This window comes from Bison bison, unplaced genomic scaffold (genome assembly GCF_000754665.1).
Source record: "Bison bison bison isolate TAMUID 2011002044 unplaced genomic scaffold, Bison_UMD1.0 scf7180017864465, whole genome shotgun sequence".
Lineage (NCBI taxonomy): Eukaryota > Metazoa > Chordata > Mammalia > Artiodactyla > Bovidae > Bison > Bison bison.
The window spans coordinates 6,956,694-6,976,831 of record NW_011495026.1 but is presented as its reverse complement, the minus strand read 5'-3'; the positions used below and the strand labels follow the sequence as shown (position 1 = coordinate 6,976,831).

General features: G+C 36.4%; 1 long non-coding RNA gene across 1 annotated transcript in view; it reads right to left on the bottom strand.

Moving 5' to 3' along the window:
- Positions 1 to 261: 261 nt before the first annotated feature.
- LOC105003225 overlaps positions 262 to 20,138 on the bottom strand; it is a 102,989-nt gene continuing 83,112 nt past the window's right edge. The window contains exons 2-3 of the long non-coding RNA XR_827086.1: positions 3,738 to 3,875; positions 262 to 351 (exon numbers count right to left, since the gene is read on the bottom strand). This is a non-coding gene — a long non-coding RNA (uncharacterized LOC105003225). The remainder of the gene's footprint in view (positions 352 to 3,737; positions 3,876 to 20,138) is intronic.

Sequence of the window (20,138 nt, the reverse complement as noted above, 5' to 3'; positions counted from 1 at the left end):
GGTGCTCTCTATATATGGTTGAGACCAACTCAATATTCTGAGACAAGACACAGATTCATTAAGTCTCTGTTGTAGAAAGAGGCATAGCAATGACCATGACTAAGGCAAGAGAGGGAAGGAATAATAAACTTATATATCAACAAAAACAAAATATTAGAATATCAATAACAACAAAACAATAACTAAATGAAATGTCAACAAAAGTAAAGGGCTAATCCTACCTGGGAGTCAGCTCTGAAAGTCAAGAAAACATACCTGAGCAATAGCTGCTGTGAGGTGCATACAGTCACTGCAGTTTAACTGTCTCCATCAGCTAAATCCACTTGGAATACATCAGCATCTTGGTGAGTTCTCCAAAACCATCAAATTAAAATAGAAAAATTAAAATTTAAACCACAGTTTTCATACAAATATTGAAAGAACATGACAATTTTTTAAACTCAGTTAATGAAATAAGTAAAGTGATAAAGTAGGTTTTAAGAACATTTGAGGAATCAGGCATTTACAAGTACTAGTTTTAAATAAGATTAGAATAAGATTGTTAAAAATAAAATCAATGACATACAGAACAGTAAAACTATAACCTTTGGAATTCTCTTTCCAACTGGACAGAAATGTGCACGTTGACATGTAACTGCTCAGTATGTGGGCTCTGAGCAATTAGAACACTGGTGTATTCACCTAGATAATTAAATAATCTTCCAGTGTGCCTTTAAAAAAAGCCCCAGGATGGTATATACACTCTGCTGTCTTATTTCCAAGTTTTTGATAACTTTGCTAAACACTATAATTCAGTCTTTCTAGTTAGTGGCCATTTGCATATTTTATTTTCAAAATAGTATGTAATAACATTCTTTTTAAACAGACTAAAATTGGAATGTATTTCTCAATATGTTCATTTTTATATTCTGAAATGATTACTTATATTATCTGATTGTTCAAGATTTCATCTTGTACACAAATCATTAAAAAAAACTGAAGAGTTTGAGACAAACATTGCTTTAAATTTATTTCAATTTGAATTATCACACTTTTCTAACCCAAGAGACATCAATGTGTCCTTCTTGGGACATAAAAGTAATTACTATAACACCTATAAAAACAAAATTTACTGATCACACAATTTGATATACACACACAGTCTGCCAGAATCTTTGATATATATGTATATATGTAGATAACATTGATATATATCTAAATATATACCCAAAATTCTGGTAAACATTATGTGTGCTTGTATTAGTCACTCAGTTGTGTCCAACTCTTTGCCCACCAGGTTTCTCTATCCATGGAATTCTCCAGGCAAGAATACTGACATCATATGTACATGTTATTTAGATATGTAAGTATGATATATACATACATCAATTATACATGTAAAATTAGTTTTAATATATAAATTTAGGTGTTTAGTATAGTTCTATATATTTATATATCATCAATTTTGTGTATTCATATAAATTTAATATATAGATTTAGTATATTTACAAATATTTAAACTTAGGAGTTTCATGACATTATTTAATACTCTTATTATACATTTAACACTAACCTTCACTTTCGTCATTTTCTTTCATTCAAAATATTGTAAATCAAATGTAGCCAAGAATTTTCAACTATTAAAGCACAATATGTTCACAAAAATTACTTTGCAAAGGTAACTCCTCCTCTCATTGTTAAGTGTCTGTTTCTGTCATTTATGTCTAGGATGTTTAAGAAACAGAGAAAGAGATAATCCCTGGAGGTACTATCCGTAATGAACATTTGACATGTTTCACATATCAGTTTCATTACTTTGTCAAGAACATTATTCTAAAACAATAGAATCCTGAAGAAAATCTCTTGCCTCTTTAAAGAGAACAGATTCTGAGACAAAAAGAGCACACAGAGAAGGAATACTAATCTTTATTTCTATTTTAAAAAGCAATTGTTTTCTCTTATCTCAAACTCACATGCATAGAAGGATGTGCTTCCATAAATAACTACTTTTTGGAAGGTGATTTCTATATTTGTACTACTATCCTTTTATTCTTCCTGTTCATTTTACGAGAACTGAATAAACAAAAATCAAGTAAAAGTAAGGGAATTTTGTCTATCAATTTCCTAATTATTTTATATATATTTGCTTGTATTTCAGGATAGACATGCCCATGGTTACTTCCTGAGAATAATGGGAAATTTGCTTTAGGCTGTATATTGGCCAGTAGTCACAAGTTTAGATGAGAGGGGAGAAGGTCTTTCCTGGTGGTCCAGTGGTTAAGACTTGGCACTTCCACTGCAGGGGCTGTGGGTTTGATGCCCGATTGGGGAAATAAAATCCCACATGCCACATGGCCAAAAAAAAAAAAAAAGAGAGAGAGAAAAAAAGATAGATGAGGGAGGAGGAAAGAGGAGGGAAGTTATTAGTTAATCTCTTATGCCCTGGTAGAATTCTTAGAAAGATGGAGAGGGGGTCAGCTGGGCAGGGAAGAACACTTTATGTTTGATTCATAATAAATTGCTCTTTGAAGGTTTTATACAAATCAAAATTTAAAAGAAATGAAATAAACTAGATTAAATAAATTAGAGTTAGAGGTTTGCATGCTTTCCTATGGTTGGTGGAAAACTGCTTTTTCTAAGCAGTGCCGAGACTTTATTATAAGGTTGCAGAAAGCTCATTAGGCAAGACATTCTTGGAATCTCTTTTTGGTTTATAGCAATTAGCTGTTTGAATGCAGCCTTATTTTGTGTAGCAATTAACTTTGTAGAAAAATCCCCTGTCAAATTATCTTTGGACAGTATTCATGAAACTATTGGTGATTGTTTTTCTATAACTAAGTCTTTGTTAGACTTTGGCCCTTGTTGTTACAAAATGGTTTTTCCACATAAAAGAGCCAATTTCTCATTGTTATTGAAGTAAAGTCAGAGACTAGAAGGATGGGGATTACAGATGCATTATACATACATTTCCCTCCCTCTGGTGGGTTAGCTATGAAAAGCAATGTGGTAATCTGACTGCCACAAATTATCTTGTGACTTGTCATTTAAAAACCACTCCCTATGCATGCTGTTTCTAGAAGAGGGAATCCAAAAAGTGTTCTTTTGAACACTGAGAATTTAATTCATATTCATGAATCCTCAAAAATTACTTCTAGGTTATTAAGATTGATTGAGCTTGATCCTCCCAAAGATGAGGGGCATACCTTCTAATTACTGAGACATTCAGTTATAAAAGAAAGTCATTTAACTATCCATTTCCATATATTTCTTAATTTTTATTTGTCAATATATAGTTATTGACTTTTATCTATCAGAGCTGATTCTGGAATATCTATTCACAATATATTCATATAATGTCTACCCATAACTACTCTGTGGTAGAGTAGTAACTACTCTACTCATAACTACTACAACTCTTAGCCTGTTTCTTTTTCTTTTACTACCTTTGCAATTATGACTCCCAGACAGGGACATGGCTACTACCACATTGAACCAGAGAAAGACATGCTGTGAGGTCATTTCCTTCCAGTGGGAAGCAATGGGAAACATACAGGTCCACTTCAAGTGAACTTCAGAAGGGAAAGGAAGACAGAAACAGAGCTAGGAAACAAGATACCAGCAGTCTTTTCTTGCAGTCTTGTGAATCACCCTTGGGTAGCACATATGGAACTAAGCAACATCTAGATAAAAATCATGAGGCATCTGTGGACATCGAAGCTACAGGCCTGTTTCTCAAACACCTTTTGTGTTGTACACACCTTGAAGAAGTCCAACAAGCCTAGACGGAAGTGGGCAGATGAATTGGAAGCTGTGTTTTTGGTTCCTGTAGTCTGCAGTGGGGTGAGGATTATTGGTGGTTGAAGTTCCCGCTTCTTTGGTCACAAAATGAGGAAATGCTAAAATGATAATAGATCCGTGGAGGATCGATGTAACAATGAAATCCAGTTTCAACAAATACAATTTAAAAGACAAGGACTTCCCCCAAATAGGCTTCTAGAATTATGCAGTGCAGCAGGGAGTGTCTAAAGAGGACCCCAGAAGCAAAGATGATCTTAAATAGAAAGCAACATATTGAAAATCAGATTGCATGCGGGTCTCCTTCCTCCCAGCTTTCCTGGTGGTTCAGTGGTAAGAATCCATCTGCCAATAAAGTAGAAACGTGTTTTATTCCTGGCTCAGGAAGATCCCCTGGAGAAGGAATTGGCAACTCACTGCAGTATTCTTGCCTGAGAAATCCCTTTGGCAGGCTACAGCCCATGGGGTCGCAAGAGTTGGACATGACTTAGTGACCAAACAATTTCTTCCTCCATAAAATTATGAGAACTCCATCTACCTGAACACCATTTAACGGAAGAACATGGGGAAGCTGAGACTGTGTATCTTTACATTTATATTCAACACAATGCTCTGAAATGATAATTAATAAATAAATGCTCTGAAATAATAATAAATGAAATAAAATATGACAATTTAATATACTTTTTCATGTATAAATATGGATCAGTTTTTATCTTGACAATTTCACTCAAGTCCAAGACATTTCAGAAAGAAGGTTGTAACTAAAAAAAATTTGCAAACTGAAAGAGGTCAAAATACTGGCACATTTAAGAAGGCTCTTTCCCTCCTCAGTCACTGCTACTCAGTTATATAGGGATCATGAGAAATGTTAAAGAAATTGTAGAAATGACTGGAGCTAACTTTCTTTTCTCACCTAAATGATAGTAGATGTAAATTTGTGATCTCACATATATTAATAAATAATATATGTGAAAAGTTTTGAATTCTGTGCATTTGGTAGAAGATAAAGGAAGAATTTTTTATTTGAAAAATTTGTTTCAAAAAAATTCTAAAAGCCAAATTAATATATTTCCATTGCAAAAAATTTAGAAATACAGAAATTCACACAGTGGTGGTGACTTAGTTGCTAAGTCACGTCTGACTCTTGCAATCCCAGGAACTGTGGCTTGTCAGGCTCCTCTGTCCATGGGGTTTCCCAGGTAAGAAAACTGGAGTGGGGTGCCATTTCCTTCTTTAGGGGGTCTCCCTGACCCAGCAATCAAACCTAGATCTCTTGCATTGCAGGCAGATTCTTTACTGATTGAACCACCAGGGAAGCCACAGAACTTCACATATGAGAAAATAATCAATGGATGTATGGTGTTGTAATCCTATTTGGAATTGTGTGGATGAGGGAGAAAACTATATTTTAGTTAATTTAATAATTAGAGCCACAAAATTACTGTCACTATTTTTTAGCTTTTCTTTATTCATATTTCAGGTAAATTTAGGCTCTTTTTACACAAGCCAATAATCTGTTTTGAGTTATTTTTAAGACTCTCTTTATACAAGCCAATAATCTGTTTTGAGCTATTTTTAAGACTTTCTTTGTGTCTTTGAAAGTGCTTTTTGAGTATGAAAATTTATCCTCATCTCCATTCAGCTTAGCTTCTCTGTGATGAGTTAGTGTTGGATCTGCAGGTATTTCTATACAGATGAAGTCATAAGAGTCATCACTTTCAGAGGAGGGGACTGGTTCTGTAGGCCATTCAACTACTTATTGGAAGAGCTAGAGCCACAGCTGCTGTCTCCTGACCACCTGTCTGTGCCCTTTTCAGCACACAGTCCATTGAACAAGTTCATGAAATATACTTTTAAAGCCCAACCTAAGTTAGAACTTTTGGTTTAGAAGGATGAGCCATTCTTATCTCTGATGATGCCTGAGAAAATCTATCATCTCTGCTGTTGACTTCTGATGACAAGAGAAATCTGCTCTAAATTAGACCAAATACACTGGTATGCATGCTTCTTTGAAAGGTCAAGCTGATCTCAGCAAAGCTCCCAGTAGAGGTGAACCAGAGGACAACACTTCATGTCCTCATTTCCTTAAACCGGGTTGGGCAGACAGTATAAGAGGCTTTGTAAGTTAGCTGAGAGATTGTCCCAAGGGAAGGTTCCTCCCTCAAACATTCTTTTTCTCTATCTTCTCCAATTCTTTCTTCCTCTGCTCTCTTCCTAGACCCTCCGCACCACTGCAGTCAAGTATCTTACTTTCATTAGAGATTATTACATGTCTCTATACTAACGGAGAGGAGGGCACAGCAACCCACTCCAGTATTCTTGTCTGACAATCCCATGGACAGAAGAGCCTAGTGGGCTACAGTCCATAGGGTCACAAAGAGTCATACATGACTGAAGTGACTTAACACACGTACTAACAGAAGAAACTCTTAAATTCCAAAATGGTTCCTCCAATAGAAACATGTGGATTGCAGATATCTTAATTCAACCCTCTGTACAGAAATAAGTAGTTTTCAAGTATAGACTTAAATATGGAAAGATTAAACAGATTATTTTTACTGGTATATATTAAACTGTGTACTTTCCTGCATATGCATGTAATATACATGTGAACATTTTCACATAATTTCTTAGTTAATGTAACAAGTACCATAATGTATTGTTCTAATTAGAGATTGAAAAATGGCTAATGATATATATGTCCTTATTAAAAAGACCATCTTTTCCATAGAAAAGTGATGAGAGGTTAACAGTAGATCCTGTCTCGGTGTTTTGGCTGTTTTTCTGAATAAATGGTATGCATTGATGTTTCGTTTCACTGCCTTCATAGTCCAAGCGCGAGGTAGCAGCAGCACCATTAGCTGTTAATTTTATTCTGAATATCATCACACATGTAGTTCAATAAGCATATAAAGGGTAATTTTCTGGTCCTTAAATACAATATTTTCTTTAAAAAAAATCCCGTCATTGTTCTTTACCAAAATGCTATAAACATTCAAATGAAATAAAATAAAACAGTACTTTGATGTAATTTCCATGTATAAACTTACTTCAATTTTTGCCTTGAGAAATTTTAAATTAATATACATTTAACTTATTAGTTATGCAAAAGCATTTTAATTGGCATGAAAGTTTCCCTGGTCATATTATATATATATATACACACACATAAAACAACAGTGAAAATAATAGCAAGGGAGAGCAACAAACTCAAAACAACTTAAGAAAAAAGAAAAAAGAAACGCGAAAAAAAAACAATTTATTCTTTGGCATAACTGGGCAAATCATCTTTAGCCTGACTAGACATGCAGACTTAAATAACGTCATCGGTATTCCATTAGCTTTCTTGGTGCTTAGCTCTGACCGTACGCTATCAGATTCAAGGCCAGTACAAATGGTCTTTCCAACAAAAACTCCACATTTCTCACTAGATGTTCTTGGCCTGTCTTGGCCCTTGTATTGGTCACTGTGTCCCTGGAAACAAGTTAAGGCACAGACTCAGAGTAAGAAAATAGTGTTACCAAAGAAAGAAATTTGGAGTACTATTACAAGAGGAAAGAAAGATGGATCATAGAAAGAAGACAATGTTGTTCATTCATTCATTTAATTATCATTTATTGTATGTCTATTATGAGCAAGACACAAGTCTTGACACTGGGAACTAATCAGTGGCAAGAACAAGCCCCTGGGTCCTATAGACATTTTCATTTGTGTAAGAGGATGGACAGTAAGCAAGCATTCAAATAATAATAGACTAGATGAGGCTAAGGTCCATGAAGAAAAGAGACCAGAGAACAACAGACCACATTAAGTTCAATAAACTGGCAGAATTGTGGTGCTGGAAAAGACTCTTGAGAGTCCCTTGGACAGCAAGGAGGTCAAACCAAGCAGTCCTAAAGGAAATCAACCCTGATTATTCTTTGGAAGGACTGATGCTGATGCTGAAGCTGAAGCTTCAATACTCTGGCCACCTGATACAAAGGGCCGACTCACTGGAAAAGACCGTGCTTCTGGGAAAGACTGAGGGCAAGAGGAGAAGAGGGTGGCAGAGGATGAGATGGTTGGATGGCATCATCGACTCAGTGGACATGAGTTTGAGCAAACTCCAGGGAGATTGTGAAGGACAGGGAAGCCTAGCATGTTGCAGTTCATGAGGTCACAAAGAGTTGGACACCACTTAGGGACTGAACAATAAGTAGTATTCAGAGAAGAATTCACAATGATACTAAATGTACAGTCTACTACTATTTTTTTAGTTGTTAATTAAAATTACATTAATTCTAAAGTAGAAATATATTCTGCATGCATGCTAAGTTGCTTCAGTTGTGTCCAACTCTTTGTGACCCTATGGACTGTAGCCCACCAGGCTCCTCTGTCCATGGGATTCTCCAGGCAAGAATACTAGAGTGGGTTGCCATGCTCTCCTGCAGGGAATCTTCCTGATCCAAGGATCAAACCCACATCTCTTATGTCTCCTGCATTGACAGACGGGGTCTTTACCAATAGTGCCATTTGGGAAGAAGAAATATGTTCTACTAAGCCTTCCTTGGTGGCTCAGGTGGTAAAGAATCTGCCTGCAGTGCAGGAGACCCAGATTCGATCCCTGGATCAGGAAGATCTCTGGGAGAAGGGAATGGCAACCCATTCCAGTATTCTTGCCTGGGAAAGCCCATGGACAGACGACCTGGCAGGCTACAGTCCATGGAGTTGCAAAGAGTCAGACATGACTATGTGGCTAACAATTTCACTTTTCAAGCCTAAAACAAATTTTGAATACATATGATTTGTAGTAAATTATATAGATTTTACTTCATGTGTGTATATATATGTTTGAGTGAGACAGAATTTAATATGAGAGTTCATATAACAAAAATTTTATTATGAATTTTATTTCTTATTAGTGAGTTACTTGTAATAATCTATCTGTGGAGGCTAACTTGTCTTTGTTAGAGAATAATATAACCACCTTTACATGTATCAACTCTGTGACTTGCACCAAAGTGCTCTCCCAAAGAAGTAAATTTTCAAAATATTATTGGAGTTTAATACCATTAAAAAGAAAATATATATATATAGTAAATTCATTTGAAGACAAAAATAAAATATTTAAATGATATTGTAAGCTTTAATAAATTTACTTGGGAATTTTTTAATATTTTTAATTTGCTGTAACGTTTTGAAAAAATTAACCATGAAAATCCATATAACACTTAGAAAAGAATATATTTTTTCCTTTGCCTTCTTTTCCAATATGATTTTAAAGGGCACTTATACCTAGCACATAAAAGATGTTCAAAAAGTATTTGTTGAACGGCTGAATGAATAGGTAAATCATGGCCTCCAGTTAAATCATTCATGGAAAAATATCTTAAAGCTTCCATTGAAATGTTTTGTTTTTTTCTTTTTTTGTTTTCATTTCTCATCTTAAATACCCAAGTAGGTCAGATATTCAGTTTACTGCTGCTGCTGCTGCTGCTGCTAAGTCACTTCAGTCGTGTCTGACTCTGTGCAACCCCATAGACGGCAGCCCACCAGGCTCCCCCATCCCTGGGATTCTCCAGGCAAGAACACTGGAGTGGGTTGCCATTTCCTTCTCCAGTGCATGAAAGTGAAAAGTGAAAGTGAAGTCATTCAGTTGTGTCCAACTCTTAGCGACTCCCTGGACTGCAGCCCACCAGGCTCCTGGTAGGATTTTCCAGGCAAGAGTACTGGAGTGGGTTGCCACTGCCTTCTTTGATTCGGCTTACTAAGGAGTAGGTAATGCAACAAATGATCAAAATGGCGTTATAGAATGAGTTAAGAAAGTTTTATGATAATATTTTGCTCCTGGGATATTATTTTCATAGTGCCTTTTATGGGACTAAAGTACATTTTTGGTACTTTAATATTATTATTAATTAATATTTACTGAGAATTTACTATGCTGTCCTCTGTCCTTTACACGCATTAAAATATAAAATCTTCATAAAACTTTAAGAGATGAGGAAATCAAGTTACCCAGGGGCTAAATAACTTCACAACTCATTGGGTGAAGTCCAGTACAAAACTAGAGAGTAGGGCTTGAGAGTCAGTGATATTACCATTTTTTTTTTAATTCTGCCTCAATGTACCCAGTTTTTTAGGTAACTATAAAATAATATATAAAATATTGAATCTCACCCCCGAAAAAGTCCATATTTTCTTCCAGTGACAAAAAACCTTGACTTTACCCAAAAAAAGAAAAAAAAAGACTATAGGATTCCTACTGAGTATGATTATTTTTTTTAATTTTATTTTATTTTAAAACTTTACAATATTGTATTAGTTTTGCCAAATATCAAAATGAATCCGCCACAGGTATACCTGTGTTCCCCATCCTGAACCCTCCTCCCTCCTCCCTCCCCACACCCTCCCTCTGGGTATGATTAATCATCTTAGAACTCCATAATATTTTAATAAACTAAAAAAAAATCTAATAAGTATTATATAGACTCCAAAGTCAACATTTAGCACATATTTGGAAAACACAAGAGCTCTTTTCTTTTTCTCGGTAGAGCAAACAAGTAGAACTTAATAATTTTCATCTTATTTCCATAGCATTTTTAACTGGTTTCTGCAGAATACTGCTTGCTGTTCATAAGATTTAAAGGTAATGTTGCATGGTTGTCATAGACATAGTTAAATAAATGAATTAAGAAAGTTTTCTGATGGCAGTGTTTTCCTGAACCTATAATATTTTATGGCTCTTTGTGGTCTGAGGTGAGATACCCTAGACTCTGAGATTTACATGTAGGTTTTGTTGTTGTTGTTGCTTAAGCTATTTCAAATGAGTCTCTTCTTTAGTAGAAAAGAACAGAGACTATGTAAGATGCTTTTTACACTAACTTAAAAATTTGATAAAATTTAAAATGTCTGTTGAGCACTATGCTAGAAGTTTTATACTCGCCCTGTTTCATCTGAGAAAGATTTAACTCAGAGCCCATTTCACAGATGAGGAAGTGGATACTTTTGCAAAGTTAGCAGCAAAAACACACAGTCTGCCACATTCACACTTCAGAGCCCAAGTGTTGGATCTTTGAGCCCTACTGCCTTTCCAAATTTTTGAAGTAAAGGATGGAAGATTTTTATCACTGAATGATGACATGTTCTCAGATGTTGTTGAATGAAACTAAAGCAATATTTTCTCTGTAACTGGGTACAGAAGTTAAAATCAGTACCATTTATAGAGTGTTAAAAATTCAAGAACTAGCATGACTTGTATGTTCCTGTGAAACTAAGTTGTTGTTTAATTACTAAGTCACGTCTGACTCTTTTGCAATCCCATGGACTAGAGCCCACCAGGCTCCTCTGTCCATGGGATTTCCCAAGCAAGAATATTGTAGTGGATTGCCATTTCCTTCTCTAGGAAATCCTCCCCACCCAGGGATCAAACCTGAGTCTCATGCTTTGCAGGTGGATTCTTTACCACTGAGCTACCAGGGAAGCCCATGAAACTAAGAGGTAGAAATAAACAGTAAAAAAAGGTAAGAACATAGACTTAATTAAAGAGAATGGCATTCCAATGTCAGCTCCCTAGGTAGTCAATTTGCTTAATATCTATGAGTCTTGACTTCCTTTTCCACAAGAAATGCAATTGAAGTTGAAATTGAAAGTCTCTCAGTCATGTCTGACTCTTTGCGACCCCATGAACTGTAGCTGTCCATGGAATTCTCCAGGCCAGAATGCCGGAATGAGTAGCCATACCCTCCTCCAGGGGATCTTCCTACCCGGGGATCAGACCTGAGTCTCCTGCATTTCAGGGGGATTCTTTACCATCTGAGCCACCAGGGAAGCATACCTATATGAAGGATTTCTTGAAAAACTTAAACTTATGTACAAAGATTAAATGAGTATTTTGTGTACCAAGCACACACTAAATACCCAATAAACATGATGGTCACTCATCCCTCTTTCCTTTCTTTGCTGTGTATCTTGAATCCTTGTATATAGAATTTCTAATTTTCTTGAAATCCAAAGACATTGTTTTAATGATTAGTTAAATGTACACCACATTTCAAGTAAGCAAAGCACCCAAGTTATTTTATAAAATCCTCTAAAGCTGTGGTGTAGGTACTATTCTTATTGACAAAAAATAGTATAAACGTTCAGTGTTAGTCATGCAGTCATGTCTGATTCTTTGTGACCCCATGGACTGTAGCCCACCAGGCTCCTCTGTCCATGGAATTTCCAGGTAAGAATACTAGAGTGGGTTGCAGTTTCCTTCTCCAGGAGATCTTCTCAACCCAGGGATCCAACCTGGGTCTCTTGCCATTGAAGGCAGCTTAATTACTGCCTGAGCCACTAGGGAAGTGTTTAATAGCATTATCTAAGGTTATTCACATGCAAAATAGGCCTGGATTTGTTAGGTAGTTAGAATAGGAAACAGGAGTGCAAAATGGCAGTGGCTAAAAGACAAGGAAGGGAAAAGCCCACAAAAATAGAACAAAGGAAGGTCAAAGAAAGGTACAAGGATCAGAGTGAGGACCTCAGGTAGAACAAACAGCACTCCTGGCTAGCGCAATTTACAGAGGGCAGGCCCAGGGCGGGAGGGAAAAAAAACATATAAAAAGAGAAGCCAAAGGGCCGGGTCTCTCTCTCTCCCATGCGTTCCTGTACTCTCCCTTTCTTCTCTTCGCATCTTTGGGTTGCCATTCTCTCACGCCTCGACGATGTATTTTCCTGCCATTTCTAAATAAAACTGAGCTGTAACATGGAGCTGTAACACTGATCTGTCTAAGAGCTATAACACGGTCTCTCCAAGAGCTGTGATGCGCCAAGGACTTTAATGTCCGTCGCTTCAAATCCCTGTTGTGATGAGACAGAACTGAGGAAATTACACTCGCCTGACAGATTTAATATGTTTACAAAGCAGGCATTAATTTAAAAAATCTATCATTTACTAGCAGATATCTTACATACAAAACATATGAAAGACACATGTTAAATTCTGATTTCTTATTTCAGTATTTCCTAATTGATGAGTTGATTATAATCTAATAAAAAATAAACATAAGAATAATATTAGGCTAGTATGGATTTCATTTATGTGTATTCCATTTTGTTTTATTCTCTGAAGCATCATTTTGTGGACAGCAAAATCTTTTATTACCAATTACCAATTTGTTTATGTAACTTGCTTATAAAATAGTCTTAGAAGTAAATGTTTACCTATTTATTTATAAAGATATACTTACCTACAATGTGCTGATGTTTATTATTACCATGTAAACTTTTCATTTCCCTAACCTCCTTTCATTTAAGTGTACATTTTTTTTCTTTTTTTACTAAGAATAATCTTCCTTTGGTGATATAGTGATGAATAGTATTTTAACCCTTTCTTGGCTAGAAGAATATCATCCTTAGTCAAAGATTATATAAGCATGATCTTACAATAAAAAGTCTTGAAGCTAATTTTCTGGAATAGTTAAGACGTTAAATAACACTTTAGTGTATTAAAACAAGCATTATCTTACAATGCATTGTAAAGCAGCTAAGACAAAGTGGATTTTTCATCATAATCCTAGTATAGGATTGAAATAGAGTTTAATTTACATGGACTATTAAACCTTTGACTATTAAACCTATTAAATTCTTCTGTTTAGAATATTAACTTACTTGAATGTAGAAGAAATTCTCACTATGCTTCGAAATGCAATTATCCTACATGTCACCTGTTTTTTATAGCTCAAGTAGAATTAGTTTCATTGCTCTCCTTTAAAATGTATTTTTTTAATAGACAAGTTATATCATTATGACTGAACTTTTTCTCATAGATTTCCATCTCTTTAACAACGTGATATTTCAAACATACTTTGTTAGTTACCTCGAGATTTATTTATATTCTCTTTTTCCTTTTTATTCATCCAGATATAGTCTATTTTTAAATTTTGAATGTTATCACATTATCCAAAAGTGAAACAAGCCTCCAATTCTACTGGCCACAAAGAGTAAAATGATAAAAACCTCTTGAAATGAAAACTTAACTAATTCTAGCATGGAAAAATATTTCAGTAATAATTTATTTCATTCCTTGATTTATAAAAAACTTTACTTTGACCCAGAATTTTAAACTTCCAATACCTTGAAAAGGATCACTTTCATACAGATGACATAAAATAATAAACATGCTTTCCACTTAGTCCTTGGGGGTCTAAGTATACAGTGTATATGAAATAGTATATACTTCCTCAAATTATAGAATGCTTCTATACCATTGGCATGGGCTTCCTTCATAGCTCAATTAATAAAGAATCTGCCTGCAATGCCAGAGACCCCAGTTTGATTCCTGGGTTGGGAAGATGCGCTTTAGAAGAGTACCCACTCCAATATTCTTGGGCTTCCCTTGTGGCTCAGCTGGTAAAGAATCTGCCTGCAATGTGGGAGACCTGGATTCAATCCCTGGGTTGAGAAGATCCCCTGGAGAAGGGAAAGGCTACCCTCTCCAATATTCTGGCCTGGAGAATTCCAGGTATAGTCCATGGGGTCACAAAAAGTTGGACACAACTGAAGCAACTTTCACTTTCACACCATTGGCAAAGCCATGTATAGATTTTGATATAAATAAATCCTATCTTAAGAAACATATCTCATATAGAAAAAGTAAAGCAAACTATATTGTGTTATTTTGGTGTTAACTTTAATTAGCAGTATGAACTTATATAGACATTTCTTATTACTATTATAATGCTTGTGGGTTATTGGGTTATTCTTCAGCAGTTACATGTACATTTCACCCCTAACTTTTCTGTAACTTCTTGAAAAACAGAGGCCAGCTTTTCCATATTTACTGGATTCTTTTATTCCCACCACAATTCTTTGCACTTTGAAACCACATCTTATTTAATACCTATAAATACATTTAACACAGATACTATTATTGTCCCCACTTTACAAATGAATAAGTTGATGCCTTTCTTAGGCTAGGTCACTTGAACAAGCTTGTAAGTAGCAAAATGAAGACTTGGACTCAAATCTATCTGATTTCAAAGCCAGTCTTATTTTCCTTCTTTATCACAATAATTTTCACATACTTCCCAATATTGTCAATGGATCACAGAAAATCAGAGCCATACTTATTTTCTCTTCTAGTATCAGGGAACTTGTTAGTCTAAAAATGCAACTGTAGAGTCTGAGGTTATTCTTCCTTCATTTTCTCCTCCTTTCTTCCTTTCTTCCTTATTTCCTTCCTACCGTCAACCAACATTTGAGCGTCTGTTGTGCTAAATACTGTGCTAGAATGGACAGATTATTTTTTCTAGATGGGATCCACTCGGATTTGAAAATGATTCACAAGATTTAGAAACAAATCACCGTGTACTATAGGATCATTCATAAAACATTGTTCCCTTGTGCAGAGGTTAGATTATCTTAATCAGACATTCAAATTTTAAATTGTTTGTAATAGCAGATGTTTGGTTTCTGCACCTATTGTTCACAAGCATTTTGTGAACAACTGCAGCAAAATATCATTAATTTTTAAATGATTTAATGTTAGGGAAAACATTAGTGCAAGTGTCATTCATTATTTTCTGTGTGTTTTGCTTTGAGTATATCATAATATTAGCTATCACTTGTACTCTCACTGTATGCCAAGTAGTGGGGACTTTATTATTCTTGTTTCACAAAGGAAGACATTATGACTTAAGAAGCAATTTCCCAAGATTTCACAGCTAGAACATGGTAGAACTGAGATTTCAGACATGGTTGTCTTTGCCAAAGTGGGCACCCTCATCTACTGTCCTGTTCAGTGCTAATGTGGGGAGTTGAATGTGGGGAGCTACTGTGGGGATCTACACTAATGGAGCTTTTAGAACAGTAAAGTAAATTCTTTATTGTTAAAGAATTTTCAATTATCTAAATAATTCCAAAAATTATACTGTTTAAGCAGATGGTATAACTCTGTAATAGAATTAATGTTTTCTCATTATACTTGTAAATTTATAAGACTAAATATATTGGTATAAATGCACTTTCAAAAGACCCACAATATGATTAGATTATTTTTCTGTCCTAATGAAACTGGGGCTTTGAGAGGCTTTGTTGTTGCACATAATAAAGCATATAAGGCTTTATTGTGGCACATTTGTCATAAGTTATTCCACATTTCTCTTTGGAGACTGAGTCTTATTTATTTCAGGAGAGAATGAGACTCTCCTTCTCACTGACTAGTAGATTATTGTGTTCAGTTTTCTGAAACGGCAAAGTATCCTGTGCCATAGTAGTCACTGTGAGAGAATGCTCTAAGGAGCTTTTGGCTGTTTCCACTGTTGTTTCTATTTAAATTGTTTCCATTTAAATTGTAGCAGGAGGCTCTGATAGGTGCTTCCCTGGTGGCTCAGACAGTAAAGAATCTGCCAACAATACAGGACACTGGGGTTCAATCCCTAGGTCAGGAAGATACCCTGGAGAAGAAAATGACAACCCACTACAATTTTGTTGCCTGGGAAATCCCATGGACAGAGGAGCCTAGCAGGCTACAGTCCATGAGGTTGCAAAGAGTTGGACACCACTGAGCAACTAACACTTTCACTTTTTTTTCAGGACAGTCTGATTAGCCACCAGATCTTAGAAGTTGTCAAGGTGTTAATGGCTTGTTTCATTAAAGCATCTTATAGAAAATTGGAATACATACAAGTAAAATTCCTTGATATTTTTACGAGATGATTAGTTTCTTAGCAATCTTTATAGTCATCCCTAAACTCACATTTTGGTAACTTTTTCCCAAATAGGTAACATAACATTTTCCAGATATACCAAGGTCTTAAGGAGTGAGTATGCCCACACACAGACTTGTTGGTAGTAAGAAATTCTGATTATTTGGGCCAAGATGTGACAACATATCCAAGACACTATCTTTTGTGCTGTCTCTTTGGGCACTTCTGGAGTTTTAAAATTATCTTGACCCATCATTAGATTGACTAGTTTTCTGTGAGTATGGTTTCAGTGTGTCTGCCCTCTGATGCCCTCTCGCAACACCTACCATCTTACTTCGGTTTCTCTTACCTTGGATGTGGGGTATCTCCTCACTGCTGCCCCCTCCTGACCTTGAATGTGGAATAGCTCCTCTAGGCCCTCCTGTGCCCGTGCAGCCACCACCCTTTGGACCTGGGGTTGCTCCTCCCGGCCGCCACCCCTGCCTCCGGCAGGAGATAGCTCCTCCCGGCCGCCGCCCTTGACCTCGCTATGGTTTTTCCAGTGGTCATGTATGGATGTGAGAGTTGGACTGTGAAGAAAGCTGAGCGCCAAAGAATTGATGCTTTGAACTGTGGTGTTGGAGAAGACTCTTGAGAGTCCCTTGGACTGCAAGGAGATCCAACCAGTCCATTCTGAAGGAGATCAGCCCTGGGATTTCTTTGGAAGGAATGATGCTAAAGCTGAAACTCCAGTACTTTGGCCACCTCATGCGAAGGGTTGACTCAGTGGAAAAGACTCTGATGCTGGGAGGGATTGGGGGCAGGAGGAGAAGGGGACGACATAGGATGAGATGGCTGGATGGCATCACTGACTCCATGGACGTGAGTCGGAGTGAACTCCAGGAGCTGGTGATGGACAGGGAGGCCTGGCGTGCTGTGATTCATGGGGTTGCCAAGAGTCAGATATGACGGAGCGACTGAACTGACTGACTGACTGAATGACCTATCATTTATGGATGTGAGAGTTGGACTATAAAGAAAGCTGTGCACTGAAGAATTGATGCTTTTCAACTGTTGAATTGGAACAGACTCTTGAGAGTCCTTTGGACTGCAAGGAGATCCAACCAGTCCATCCTAAAGGAGATCAGTCCTGGCTGTTCATTGGAAGGACTGATGTTGAAGCTGAAACTCCAATACTTTGGCCACCTGATAGGAAGAGCTAACTAATTTGAAAAGACAGTGATGCTGGGAAAGATTGAGGGAAGGAGGAGAAGGGGACGACAGAGGATGAGATGGTTCGATGGCATCACCGACTCAATGGACATGGGTTTGGGCAGACTCCGGGAGTTGGTGATGGACCAGGAGGCCTGGCATGCTGTGGTTCATGGGGTCTCAAAGAGTTGGACACGACTGAGCGACTGAACTGAAATATTCTAAGTGGAGGGGATTCTTAACAATAGCCTTTCAAAATGTTTCAAAGAGCTTCTAAAAGAAGCTGTAAAAGACAAGGTTTGATAGTGGTTCTTTTTTTTTGCAATGTCTTACAAAGAATCTTTATCTGCCTCAATCAAGCTTAGAAATTTGTGAATATTCTGCCAATTCCATTCACATATTACACATTACCATGTGTAAAATACATAGCTAGTGGGAACCTGCTGTACAGCACAGGGAGCTCAGCTCAGTGCTCTGTGATAACCTAGAGGGGTGGGAGGGTGGCTCAAGAGGGAGCGGATATATGTATGTGTGTAGCTGATTCACTGTGTTATACAGTAGAAACTAACAGAACATTGTAATTATACTCCAATAGTAAATTTGATTTTTAAAAAAGATATTTGTGAATATGAATCTTATCCAAAATTTCACAATGATATCTCACTCCTCTGTAGGAACTATGAAAACTGTGAAGGTTATAGTCTGCATGAAACAAGCTGTCTGCAAAAGAGCATAAGGTTCTTCTTCCAAACCAGTGAGAGTTCTGATATTTTGGTGTTCACATCACAATTTTATATATACAGTTCTCCTTTATACTGAGTCATGAACATCTAGAAGATTGAAAAAGACTTATTAAGGCCATGCATGCATGCATGCTCAGTTGCTAATCATGTTCAACAACTCTTTGCAACCCCATAGACTGCAGCCCGCCAGGCTCCTCTGTCCATGGGATTCTCCAGGTAAGAATACTGGAGTGGATTGCCATTTCCAGAATTCTCCAGTGGATCTTCCCTACCCAGGGATCGAACCCCCAACTCTTAAATCTCCCGAATTGGCAGGTGGATTCTTTACCACTGTGCCACCTGGAAAGCATTAAGGCAGTGACTTTGCCTCATTTTATCTTTTTCTATTGTTACTGCTAGAGAAACTTTTACTAGAATTATGAATTGCATAAAGCTAGATTCTTGTAGCTGAGGACACAAAACATTTGTAATAGCAGACCAGAATAAACTTGAGTCAGTTGCTAAGTAAGGGAGGATTTTCAGGATGATTTGATATATATAAAATGCTTAGAAATATATCTGATGACACTACTACTGGTTTTTGATGGATACTGTGGTTTTACAAAAGAACTATTTCTTTTCTGTTAACTCTGGGGCAAATTCTGAAAATGTAGATACTTGCTTTCTAAATCTATTTCTTACAACAAAGAAATAGCTTTGTAAATGTTTAGTCTGTTTAGCTAAGCACAAATACTAGTTTACAGTACAGGGATTCACAACTAGAGCTCTTTTTTGTTTTTGTCATGGTTACTGACTTATTGTTATTATTATTTGGTTTTTTTTTTTTGGCCATGCCACCCAGCATGTGGGATCTTAGTCCACAGAACAAGGATCAAACCTGCATCCCCTGCATTGGAACCAGAGTCTTAACCACTAGACCACCAGGGCCAGGGAAGGCCCAAGGTTTGCTTTGCTTTGGTTTATGGCTTGTTTTATAAGTTATAGAATTTAAGTGTGGTTATTTCAACATATCAGTTGTAAGAACGAAGCATTGTTTTCTTCAAAATTGATCTTGTTCTGAAATTAATTCCAAACAATACCTATAAAGAAATATTTTTTTGGTCATTTTTAGTGCTATTTTGTATCTTAAGGTTAAAGATTCTGAATGTACCTTTCAAAATAAATTTGTGAAAATTTCACTTCTGAAAAAAGCAGCATTTTATATTCACATCATCTGTTTCTGTGTTGGAAGCAGAAAGCTGAGTATAAGAAATAACTGTTGAAAATCAACAAATTATACTTGATTTCAGAATAAGACTTTTCTGAACCTATCAATCGAAATTCTAAGAAAATATTTGTCACATATTGAAATACTCATTAGAATTTGGACTATGTCTTCAATTTGAAGCCAACTCACCACTTTCATATTAATATATTAATAACTGCTATATGCAGGTCAGGAAGCAACAGCTAGAACTGGACATGGAACAACAGACTGGTTCCAAATAGGAAAAGGAGTACATCAAGGCTGTATATTGTCACCCTGCTTATTTAACTTCTATGCAGAGTACATCATGACAAACACTGGGCCAGAAGAAGCACAAACTGGAATCAAGATTGCTGGGAGAAACATCAATAACCTCAGATATGCAGATGACACCACCCTTATGGCAGAAAGTGAAGAGGAACTAAAGAGCCTCTTGATGAAAGTGAAAGTGGAGAGTGAAAAAGTTGGCTTAAAGCTCAACATTCAGAAAACAAAGATCATGGCATCTGG